We start from the raw sequence: 12,823 nt of genomic DNA on the forward strand, positions 1-12,823 counted from the left end.
ATTCTTAAATGATATAAGAAGTTTTCAGCTTTGGCTCAGACTCTTCTGGCGTTTTAAATAGAAATCTCTCGTGAGAAGACTTCTATAACATCGTTGCTAATTCATCATCTTTTTTAATCAAAAGCATCTTATTCTTGTTTTTAAAAGCGGTATGATGTCTTGCTATGTTGGGAAAACCTGCTTAATATGCCAAATATCTTTGCATAGGAAAGCAAGCTACCTAACAAAGCAGTTGTGAAATCATAATGTTGTCTTGTAAGAACAGTTGTTTGATTGCACAGATGACAACTATGTTGAGTATTATTTTTTTTAACCAATAATTAAATACTGATATTAAAAGGAAAAAAAAAAACAAACCACAAACCCACCCAGCGTGTTACCGTTAAGCAGTTAAGCTTTGTGAATCTGTGTTGTCAGCTCAATTGTTTCTTGTTTCTGCTGTGACTTGTGATTTCTGGGTATTCTGAAAAGTGCTTCTTGATCCTTTTAGTGTCATAGCATTGATAAATGGCACTAAAACCAGCCTGGAACTGCTATTTGAGATAACGGAAAAAAACAAGTTTTGATAACTTTGATTAGATTCAGCACCTAACACGCTGATTTCAGGTTTCTGGTTTAGTTCTCCATTATTTATATTAGTATTTAAATAATACTACGCAGATGTTAGTAGATTGGGCTGATGGCAGTTTCCATGAATGGGTGGATACATATCTGCTTCTCTTCTAGAGCTGAAATAAATACCCAGGTTAAAGTTAGGATCTAAAAGGGACGTGGCTACCTGAAGTGGAACCATAGCTGAAACTGCTATTCCGAAATCTCCATCATCTATTTCCTAATCACAGGGAACCCTAAATGCTGCCAGATGAATTCCCTGCTCGCTGGCCCAACTTTCTGTGCCCTTCTTCATGCCTACAGCTCTTCCTATTAAAGACAGTCAGTCCACTAACATTATGTAAATCTCTGTCTCAGACCTACTAGATCGGGTTTCATAAATAAGTCACAATTGCCGCCTTCTAAAATTGGTGATGTAACTGCTTTATGTAAAATTGATAAATAGCTTTTGGAGTGGAGACTTGGTCCTGGGACTTCTCCATCTGCTGGGACCTCTCTAATTGCTGATACAGATGGGGCCCCTTATCACCTTCCTCACATGCTTTTCAGAAGGAACTGTTCTTGTGTGGTTTTGAAAGAAAGGGCATAAACACTCCGAAGACACCTGAAGTCTGTGGACTGGTTGTTCCGGGTGGAAGGAGGTGACTAATATCCTATTACTAAAGTGGCAAGGCATGAAGAAACAAGAAATCTGACTTGGGCTTGGTTAGGCAATTTCACACCATCTAGGCTAATTCTATGTCATTTTCTGCTTAGAATATTAAAAAAAAAATGTATTTTATATTGGGTTATTCTGTCGTCCTCTGCACTCCGCAGGGGTTACAGGTACCTAACAGAAAATGTCGATTATTTTTTTTTGTTTGGTTGGTTGTCTTGGTTTTTATGTTACTAAACTGCAAAGGCCAAGCACTTGGTATTTACATATAGTGGTTTCACTTAGGGGGATATCCAGAGAGGACCTTGAGTGGCTTCTTACCACATCACTCCATCGCTCTTAAGCTGAAAGAGGAACATAGGATTGAGTGGCACGCAATCTTTGTTGAAAGCTTTGAGCTCTCCTTGAAGCCCAGTTCATTTTTTCCTAATAATAAAACATGGGATTTAGGCTGAAATAGTTTAGAGACCTTTTTCTTCCCTTATTCTGAGTCTTATACATGAGGTTTCCTTTCTTAATTTATTTTTCATTAGATTACAATTTTCAAAGTTGATGAGTTAACTGAATTGCTCTTTTTATGGTAACATTTGTCAATGATGATGGTGTGCTCTGTTGAAAGATTTACGCAGTTGATGCAAATAAGGACTCCCTAGTCTTTCCCCGGTGTTTCCTTTTTAACAGTCTTGAAAGTGAGCTGTTTACCACTGTCCTGATGAAGAATCGAATAGTGTTGAATCTGTCCTATGTAGCTTGACTATTTATAATTCATTTATGTTTATAAATTCCTGTAGTTACTACAGCGTGGTGTTCCTAATGCAGATATGCTAGCTTATAAATACTTGGAGCAATCACAAAATTATAGAACAAATTAAGAGGAGAATTCCTAAGTCATGCATAGAGGACTGACAATTTGTGGTTCGATCTCTCAAGAAAAGACACATTCGTTTTCAATAGACCTTTTTTAGCACTGCTTAGCTTTTGCTTTTAATCAAAACTCTGAGGGAGAATTTCCTGTTCATTTAAAATAAGAATTTGGAATAAGGACAGATTCATTGTCATTAAAAATTCCTTTAAACTGATACATGTGCCATAATGCCTACTAATTAGTCATATAATGGTATATTAGGGAATAAAAAGATTGAGATGAGGGCTTTACCTGCAGAGAAGGGACAACTGATACACGTTAATCAATTTAAACCCCTAACCATGCGTTTAATTCTCAGCCCTTGCAAAGGGTAGCGGTGAGCAGCTGTGAGCCTCAAGGCCTAGTGGTTCTGTCTAATTAGTCCCACTGAAGGCTTTCAGCCTATTCAGGAAGCCTTAATTTCGGTTGAGGGGTTTTGTTTCAAATAGCTGTTTACATAAAGTGGAGAAGTCTGTATATTGGTTGCCTTTTAGCGTTTAGAAACTATGCCGTACTTATATTCATGATACAAAAAGGCAATTTAGCCTTGAAAACCCTGTTGCAAAAAAGCCTGCTTAAAACCTTGGATAGTCCTTTGCAAGTATGAAAATACAAAAAACCCTCTAGTTCCTTGCATCCACCTTTCAAGTCATGGTTGATAGCCTAACTTTGCTGTAACAGAGATGGATGTAGCTACTTGAACAGCTAAGTTTCTAGTGAGATTAATGTTAGGTGTTGGCGGTAAAGGTCCCAGCCTACTTTTATCCTTCTGGAGGGATTGAGCAAGTTCTGCATGGAGTAGCCATGGGAGGAGGGAAGGAGGGAAGCAGGGGGTAGAGGTCCACTAGTGGACTAAAACTAGTCCACATTGTAATAAATTAGAGAGAAACGTGCAAACTTAGTGAACATGTAGCTTCCATGCATATTAAGAAATATTTCCATAACTGAGTAGTAGAAGATGAGATACTTATATTCATGTAAAGAAAAAATTTTAATCTTAAATACAAGTAGCCTTTTTTCCCTCACCATTTTTACATCCTTGTAAAATGCAGTTTGATTTGTTGGAAGGAAAACTTTAATAATATATCATACCTTAAAGTCTTACAAGACTTGAGAAAAACAGCTTTCCTTTGCTGAAGGAGCATACTTAGTTGAATTCTTTGAATCTAGCTGCCCATTTTTTATAGGTTGTTGCTGTTCTTTTTCCATTTACCTCTCTACATGGCTATCTTAACTTATGAAACAAGCCTTGTGTAGAGAAGTAATGTGTTTTATTAGATCTACTGATAAAGTTGCAAGAAAGATGGATAATATTTCTGGGCTCACAGACTCCTCTAACACTTATTAATTCCTGGCATAACCTATTTTTCTTTACTGTTTGAACCCTTCCCCGTGACATAGTGATTGCTGCTAGAAATAATAATAATGATGATGTCTTTCTCTTGTTTTCAAACAGCTATTCTCCTTAACAATTTTGAGGCTTCATCATCATTTGCATTTATATGTGTAAACCATACAAACCTCTGCCTGCTTGCCTGTGGTGGTGTTGTATTATGCATTGTAATATTTTCAAAAAATACAGCTCTATTGCTCTCATTTTCACTTACTGTTTTTTTTTTAATATTTCTTGTGCAGCTCTGCAGAACTCTTCTGAGAGCTGTTTCTCTTCCCTTGCTTGCTGCTTGCATTTATCTCTGCTACTTTTGACTCAGCCTCATGATTATGTAGCACTGTGTCTTTCTCTTACCTCTCCCCTCTCGTTCCTTTTCCCATTTTTCACCTCTGAATATTGATCTTTGTTTCTCTGTCAGCACTCTGATCCCTTCACCGTAACCCCTTATAATAGTAATTCAAAAGCTAGTTGTTAAAGTAGCTGTTAAAATACAACTATAAAATAATTAAAATAATTTAAAAATGTCAAATAAACCCCACACTCTTGACTCTTTTAATCAAATAATTATATATTTTTTAACTTTTTCTCATACTGTTAATGATGTTTTTCACTCCTTAATTCTCATCCTCGGCAACCATAAGCTACTGCCTTTCTGGAACCTTTTTTTCATTCCATTATAAGCTTCAGTAGGCAGTCATCAGCATTTTTTGTTTATCTGTAAAATTCTCGCATTTAGCATGCTATGTAAAGTATAAACATGGTCTTCATTAATGTTCTGTCTATGTCAGAATTTGCTTTTAAGGTTGAAAATTGACTGAGGTGGGCTGCATTCCTCTAGGGATTTGTTACTAATCCGTTAAAAGGCCATTTCAAATATTTTGTTTTCTGAAAGTATAAATGACTCCAGACAATTATCCTTAAAATTGTGGTTCAATACTTTTTCTTGAAGAAGTTAACTCGCCTAAAACCAGTACTATTTAATTTATCTTCCTTGAGTGTGCCTATCTTATAGGACATCTCAAAAGCTTTGTTTTAAATTTTTAAGCACATTTCAGGCTGCTGAACACTTAGGCTACAAGTTTTCTTAAGAATTCACTATAATTATTCAGGAAAATAGTCTGTTAACATTTCTTTTTACCATTTCTGTTATCAGTAAAGTTGACTTGATAGAGTATGCTTTTTCTTTTTCTCCCGTTAACTTTATATGGAGAGATGTTAAATATAATTTTCATGCTCGAAGACTGAAGTTAGTGTCTACAGAGAGTGCTTTGAAACTTAGATTCATTTTGAAAATATTTCCTTTGGTTTTTTTTTTTCTTTACTCACATATGTTTTGTAGTATATAGTGAGGTAGAAACACTAAAAGCCGCATTGCTAACTGCATTTTATATATATATCTATGTAGCTGCATAGATACTGTAGAACCTTCTTTTATCAAGAAGGCATGCTGTTGTGTTGAGAAAACTGGGAGGTTAGTTCAGCAATCTTCTAGACACTCTAAAGTAAAAATTGAAGTCCTTTCTACTTTTCTCAGTTCCATTTATACCCATCTGTTTCATCTGGCAGAGCGTCAGACTGCTTGCTGGAGGAGCGCCTCCCATAGCAGGTACCATGGTCTGCCTTTCCCTTCATTCTTCCTATGGGTAACATTCAGCTTGTTGGCTGAAACACCTCCCCGTGCTCAGCTGTGAGATCATGGAGAAATTTCAATAAGCTGCTTGTTTGTGCATTTCCACTGCGTAAAAGGGTGATGTTTTCTACCACAATCACTTTAACATAGCTTTTACTTACAGTGAACCAATTTTTCTTCTGTATGGGTCTTCAGTGTGTTGGATAACTGAGAAATTTTGCAGCGTGCATTGGTAGAGGAGGAGTATATAGAGCTGAGCAATTCCCTGTGTGGCTTTGTTTCTTGGTATCTTCCGGAGAGCTTTCCTTGTAACATGATTCAAAGTGTGAGAATGCTGGATGCAAAGGTGTAGGTGATCAAGGTGACTTAAGGTTCATGTAAGAGTAAATATTAAATGGCAAGCCAGTGGTTCACAGCCAATGAGATACACTTCCTGGCTGGAATAAACATGATTGAGGACAAGGATCAAAGCTGGAGAGGTGGAGGGCCTGAGAGTCGTCTTTGTTTCCTAATCCTTCACTGCTGAACAGAAAAGCAAGCCCTGGAAATGGCAATTCTGTGGTGACTCACGCCGGACTCTGTTCTCACACTTTGCCATTTACTGTAGTTGGTTTTTCTTAGGTGTGCCAGTGAAGCTGCTGACAACAGATCGGAGCTGTCAGACCTTCCTGTGAGGGAACACCGTCTATCAGGGGAGAAAAGGGCAGCAGTGATTGCTCTGAGCTGTCCCGGATCTTCCTGGCATGTCCCAACTCATCTGTTTAAGCAGTGATTATTTCCACTGTCTTTTCAACTCTGTTATCCACAGAGTTATCTGATTGTCATCAAGTCTATCACTTGAATATTAAAGTATCTGCTTCCCTAGTGGTCCTCCAGTCACTGTTTACTTAAGTTTTACCTAATACAGCCTTTCAATAATCCTTTGCCACCTCTTTTCCTCCATCCAGCCTTTTACACTCTTGACTGCCGTTCCAGGGTCTGTGCAGCTCTCACAATGTTGCAGCCTTCTCTGTGTTCCCCCTGTACCTGTCTGACCCTGCTGCTTCACTCATCCTGCAGTTTAGTACTACCATCTCCAGCCCGTTTGTCATTGCCAGGTTGTCACATCCAAATCTCCAAAGACAAGCTTGCCTTCAGATGCATCTCAGCCATTCTCAGCCTTGCTGTTGTGCTCTTCTCAGTATCATCCCAGTGTAGGAAATATCTCCCAGCATTACTCCAGCCGTTTCAAAGACAAAATGAGTAACGAAGGAGGCTTTATTACTGTTGTGTTTGTTTTTTAATATAGTGTGGTTGCTCACTGGATCATAGTTGACTTTGCATTATTAATGAAAATACTTCTGTAATTTCATTAATGTTTTCTTTAAGGGAGAATACTATTCCCAGCTTACCAGTTCAGTGTGTGATGTTGTAATTTTTATTGAGTGAGGTTTGGTTTCAAAAATCAGTGCTCTAGATACTGCTATCTCAGACTGCTCCAATATCCGCTAAAGTCAGGTGAGATAAATAACTTGCCAGAAAGCAGAACTGAGGGAAAGAAAAAATAAAACTGAGCACTTTCTTACACTGGGAACATTACCTACTGCCTGAGGTTTTATGTAAATGTCAGCCTCTTATATAGCTCAAAATAAATATTATTATTTTAAATTTATATTCTAGCTAATTTAATGAATAACCAGGTCAGGACTTATTTATGCTAACTGGTGGACAAACCAGTAGCATGTGTTCATGTAACAAAGATTGACTGTAAAGCTACGTCTCACGAAAATAAATGGTTTGTTCAAGAGCAATTTTAAAGAGTTGTATTTAATTTTGGATTAAGAAACTAAATCATGACTCTTACTGTTGCCGCTTTCAGCTTCTTTGTTAAAAGTGATTATTTCAGAGAGCTAGTCTCTCTTAGCATCTCCTGGGAAATATGCCTAGGTATTAAAACAAAGACTCAGTATCTGTGCAATACAGTACCTACCAATATTTTTATTTTTTTTCATTCCCACCAGGCAGATTATTTAAATAACTATAAGATGCCATACAACTTTCCATAAGTCTTTTTGCCCAAAGATTTATGTCTTTTTTGGACCTAATTATATACGTCCCCTTTTACTGCAGAATAAGGAACAGGAACAAACCATTTAAACCAACATAATGTATGAATTTTTTTTATTCTTTTCCCTTCTTTATTTAGCTTATTGCTGTAATACTTCAGCTAACTCCCGTTCAGTTGACCAGTGCCTGAGTATTGTGTAGACTGAATATCTACTGTTTCCAATGTTTGGGTTACATCTTCGCTCACTGTAAGAGCCAGGCACAAGATCAGTCTGTATGTGAGGCATTTTTAGTACAGCTCCCACTTAATCTCTTGTTTCAGAGAGACAGACAGACATGGCTTCAAACTCCAGGCTCTCTGTGGTTATTCTAGTGTTTTTTCCAGCCATAAGCGTACAGTAAATTACCGGTTTCTGACATCTCCTGATAGTGTGGTAGCCATGACAGAAATGTAAATGTAGTTCATGTTGTCCTAGCAACATGAAATAATGTTGTCTTTCTAAGTGGGGAAAAATGTTTTGTGGGTGCCTACAACTTAAGTTTACAAGCCATGGCCCACAAAACTTTTTATATTTTATAATCAGACTTTGTCTTTAAAGTGCAACTTGCTTTACCCCAAAATATCCCTCAGTAGCAGAAATAATGAAAAAGAACATTTATTAATAATTTAATCTCTCATTAGGAACAGGAACTCCAATAGCAATTAAAGAACGGAAACAAAAGGATTCCTTGATGTAAGGGTGTAAACTGAAAAAAGAACAACTTCTTTTTCAGGGAACATAGCAGTGCTTTCATGGTAGGCATGATCAGTTAGCATTTAGTGCTTTTCTTCTTAGTTCCATCTTGCTCACCTGTTTTCCATTGTGTGCTTAGAAAAAGAGATGGAGATGTTACTCTTCATTGGGAACACGTAGGGGAATTGCAGATGCTACTGATCCAAAGTGAGAGCCTTTCTTGTCACATTTTATAGTATCTCCGTTATTGGAAAGAACTGGACCTATTCCCAGATCAGTATTTGGAACCATTAAACACATCTTAAAATGCATTCCAGTAATGTAGTCCTGGGCGGGCATTACTCAACTGATGTAATAGTGCTGTTACGTTCCAACTGTTCATTTTTCTCCTTAGTGTACAAATACCGGCTCACTTGCAGGACTGCAACACTTCCATTGCCTGACACTTTTGTTTGTAAAGGTGGCATCCTTTTAAAGTAGTTATGGAAATATTCACAGTTACGACTGTGCAAAGTAGTGGCAGGATTTCAGTAAGAAGTGTGACTTTATTATTATTTTTTCTAGACTATATGTTCAATACGTAGTTGTTAGAGATGAGCAACTGTTGTAAATAAAATCTTGTGCAAAGAACTGCTTTCTGAGTCCAAAGCGATACAATGACCAACACTATTCTCAAATCAGTGTTTTGGAAAAAGCAGTTAAATGCAGCTTTGGCTCGTGTGCTTTATGCCAAAATAGAATTCAAAAGTGAAATTTCTGTTCTTACAGTAGAATGTTTTGGGAAAATCCAAAGTTATAGGCACAGCATTACTGCCTTCATTAATTACTTCATGTCTTTGGTTACAGAGGGAAGACTGCAACACCTGTAAAGGAAATTTAAAAATAGTTGATTTTTAATACTACTCTTGCAGGCTATAAAGCTCAGGAAATCAGATGTTTTATTTAGGCTGAACAAGGGTACTATACTCAGAGTAAGATTATTAAAAAAAAAAATTGGAGAAGTTGAGAAAAAGAAAGTGAATGGGACAATGATCTCTACAGATCTTTCTTGGCCTGTTTTTTTTCCATGATAATTATTTGTTGTCTGTGAGAACAGGTAAACCAAATAGGTTAGGTTAGCTGCATGTCTTTGGGCAGAAAAGCTGCTTTCAGAAAAATACTTTGATTTTTCCTTGTAACGTGATGTGACATTGCTTTTCAGTGTGTGCTTGAAATAGTATTCGAAGTCTGCTTGCCTCTTAACTGTGCATGGTTTGGGTCTTCCGCATTCAAAAAGGATGAACTCAAACTGGAATTTAAGATGAGGAAAAGGTGAGCAAATCCTTATGAAGGGAAAACCAGATGAGATTAGTTTGTTGATTTCCAACGGCAACAAGAACACAAAATCCAAGAGGATGATAGAAGAGGAAAAGGTTGCAATCTGCATGTCAAAGGGGTAGAATCCCAAAAAGTGTGTGGAGAGATCTGAATTAAAAGGGCAGCTCAAGTACAGGAAGAATGAGATAACGTATTACTTGGAGATATATTTAACCTTAGGATTAGAGAAAGTTTTCTAGCCACTAGAGCAAGAGAGTTATGGAATATCTTTCCAGTTAACATAAACAAACCCACAAAAAAATTCCCCCCACTTTCTGAAAAGTTTCTGAAAGAGCTTAAATTACACGTAATGGAAATACTGGGGAATTGGGAACACTCTTATTTTCTGATAAGTACAATTGTTTGCAAGAATCAGCATTTTACTAATAACTTTGATAGCAGTTAGGCTGGTCACTCAGATCTTATGTTACAATATAAAGTGTTTCAATAAAAGACCGGAGATCTTGTGCTCTGAAAATCAGTGTTAAATGCCATACTCGTGAAATGGAAAAGACATGGAGCCAAGAGTATACTGGCTTTTTGGCTCTCAGCTAAAGTCTGTCATGCAGCATTTTTATAAGTCATAGGATAAATTATTATTTAGAGATATAGATCTTGGGAAATCAGGTTTTCCATATCCCATCTGAGCTGAAGTTTAGATGGACTGTAGGTATGGTCTTGATTTTTAACTGTCTTAGGCTGCACGGTTCAAATTTGAGGCACTTTGTTCCAGTAGCACATAACTTTTTTTGTTTTCCCCCTAAAGGAGAACAGCACAGTGCTTGTACCTCTGATATCAGCAGCTGTCCTCATTAAAATGCATTCCCTGCTATTTTTCAATACGTTATATTTGTATATGACACCAACAGGAAGCTTTAAGGTGGGGATAAAGGGAGATCTTGACTCTACGAGTTTAGCATTCATCTAATGCTAACTTTCTTTGAACCTTCACATCTGCTTATTTCAGATGTTTGAATTCTTGTAAAAATAGTTGTGGCACAGTCCAAGAAACTGGAAACATGATTTCATATAATTGTTCTTTTAAGTAGCAGCATGAAATAATTAGTATGGCATACTTTAATTGGTGGCATCCTGTTGACTTTTTATGAAAGACTTGAATTATAATAAAAGCAGAGAACACAAGTTGGTTAGTTCCTATAACCCAGTGCTGTCATCTTTGGGTGGGGGGGGAAACAGCTCTGTTGTATATTTAATGGCAGATCCAGCATGTAATAGGTGTTCTGCTTCTATTTTTTTTTTTTTTTTTTTTTTTTTTTTTTTAACGAAATACCCCCTTGGGAAGGACTTTTGACAGGAAAATTACAGGATTGGTGCCCACTGTAAGATTTATGCTGATAATTGAAGCTACTTCTTCTCAATAAAACTTAAATGCAGCTTAAATAACTAGACAAAAAGGAAAGAAAGACTTTCAAAAAAATAAAACTAAAAATGTGTAGATATGTAGAAAGATTATAACTTGGTTGTCAAGGCCATTATACCTCTCAGGCAGTTGTGATTAAATCTGTGGTAATGCTCACTATGTGCCAGTCAAGTACTTATGCAACTTTTGTCCCTTTCTGCTTTAAGCAATTTTATGAAATTTTCTAGAGAAATACTACTTTTTTTAATCCTAGCATTTTATATAAAAAAAAAAATGGACATTTCTGTCATTTTAACTCCTCTAATGTTACCCAGAAATTTAAAAATTATATGAGCATTCCTTCAGTTTCCTGAGGACTTTTCCTCTCCTAAGACTTTTGAGTCTCAGTTTTCAAGAAAGTTTAGAGGTCAGTCTTTAAACTTTCATTCTCTCCAGTACTTGAAGTTAGCGCACAGTCACTTGAATGTTAGTATGGAAAGCGTGCATACAGTATATCTGAAAATGGTAATTCATTTATTCGTGGTCTGGGCCAGACTGACAGAAACAATAGGAGGCTTGTACTATATTGTGTGCTGGTTGACTAGCGTAACCTGTGAAAATACAAGTGTGATTGATACATACCAGCATATGTGCAAACTTTGTTTTTAAATTAACTATCTTTAAAACATTTTTACATTGAGCGTGAATTTTTGTATTTCCAGAGTGACTTATAACAATTGATTTTTAGCTCTCTAATCCTTTGTTCCTGTGCCTTTCCTTGTGAGGTACATAATAAGTGAGTAAAAGTATAAACAAGACAAAGTTTTTTAGCTCTGGGCTTTTTTATCTTGGAAAGAGAGATCTAAAATTGGTCACCCCAATTGTGTGAGCAGCACTATTGCATGAGGGGCTTTTCACAAAAGCTGCATAGAAGTTCAGGATGAGTAGACACACATGCAGTTTGCAATGACTGAGATGTGCGCTCCGGGCAAACAGCAGTATAGCTGAGGCTTTTTTAGCTACTGCAAAAGATCAGTGCTGGTTGGCATAATTTTTCTTTTCTTGTACTTTTAGCCCTCTCTCACTGGATTCAGCCTGTGCCCTGCCTGTAGGGGGGTGGAACTCAAAATCGCGCTTTAGAGCGATGTGCAGGGCTGAGTTGCACAGTGGTGTGTAGCCAGCAAAAGGATTTGGGAGTTCCCTGGCTTTCCTCTTTATCTGCCTGTACTTTAGTTTTCATGTCTCAGGCAGTTGTTGTAGGTAGAAGTAAATGTAAAATATAATTATTTGTTTGCTTTAGGTGTACTACAAAATCTTGCAATAATGTGAATATCTGTGCAGGAATCAGCAAATTAGAGAAATGAAAAAATAATTCTTATAATTTAGAAATATATTCCTAAATACAATACTACTTATATTATCTTTCCTCAAAGGACTAACAAGTAGGTTTTGCTGTTTGAGTTATTTTGTATTTAATGATCAGTAATGTTCATATAAAACTATCTTCTTTTATTGCATACAGAATGCAAACATATTTCAATATCGTCAACCAGAGATTTGGGAATGTGTGGTTAGTGCTAGCCAATAAGTGTAACATTTAATTTGAATCAATGATCTTGAGGTGAAGGAAATGTGAAATAAACATTATCTGAAAGTTTGACATTTTAGAATACTTTTATATATATAAAAATATATATGTTAAAAAATACTCATACAAACACATATAGTGTCTATTGAAAACAGAGCTCTCTCTGGGACTCTTCTCTTCTTGTCTTCTTCCCTTTTTCCATACCGATTTATGGTCTATTAACCTGCAGTGAATAGACCTTGTATTCTTTCTGGTGCTTCACAGGTGTTCAAAAAACATGTTATTAATGTTAATAGAAAAATCTTGGCATCAACATTTTTAATAATCAGAAACTAGTGACCCAAGAGACTAATTTTATCCATGACAAAGTTGTATATCAAGCAAGAGAGAAATAAGGAAAATAATAATTCAAAATTGAGTCAGCAGTTCAAAAACTTGAAAGTTTTGGTAGCTGCTTATTACTAATTTGGAATTCTTGGGCATCCAGTTGGTTGCCGTATTCTTCTGTGGTGTATATCTATCCAGAGTATTCTAGTTTGTTTTTC

At 36.5% G+C, this 12,823-nt stretch overlaps 1 protein-coding gene across 6 annotated transcripts in view; it reads left to right on the forward strand.

Moving 5' to 3' along the window:
• ROBO1 (roundabout guidance receptor 1) overlaps positions 1–12,823 on the forward strand; it is a 537,087-nt gene that overhangs the window by 252,369 nt on the left and 271,895 nt on the right. The window lies entirely within an intron of this gene.

The sequence above is a fragment of the Larus michahellis genome, chromosome 1 (genome assembly GCF_964199755.1).
Source record: "Larus michahellis chromosome 1, bLarMic1.1, whole genome shotgun sequence".
NCBI lineage: Eukaryota > Metazoa > Chordata > Aves > Charadriiformes > Laridae > Larus > Larus michahellis.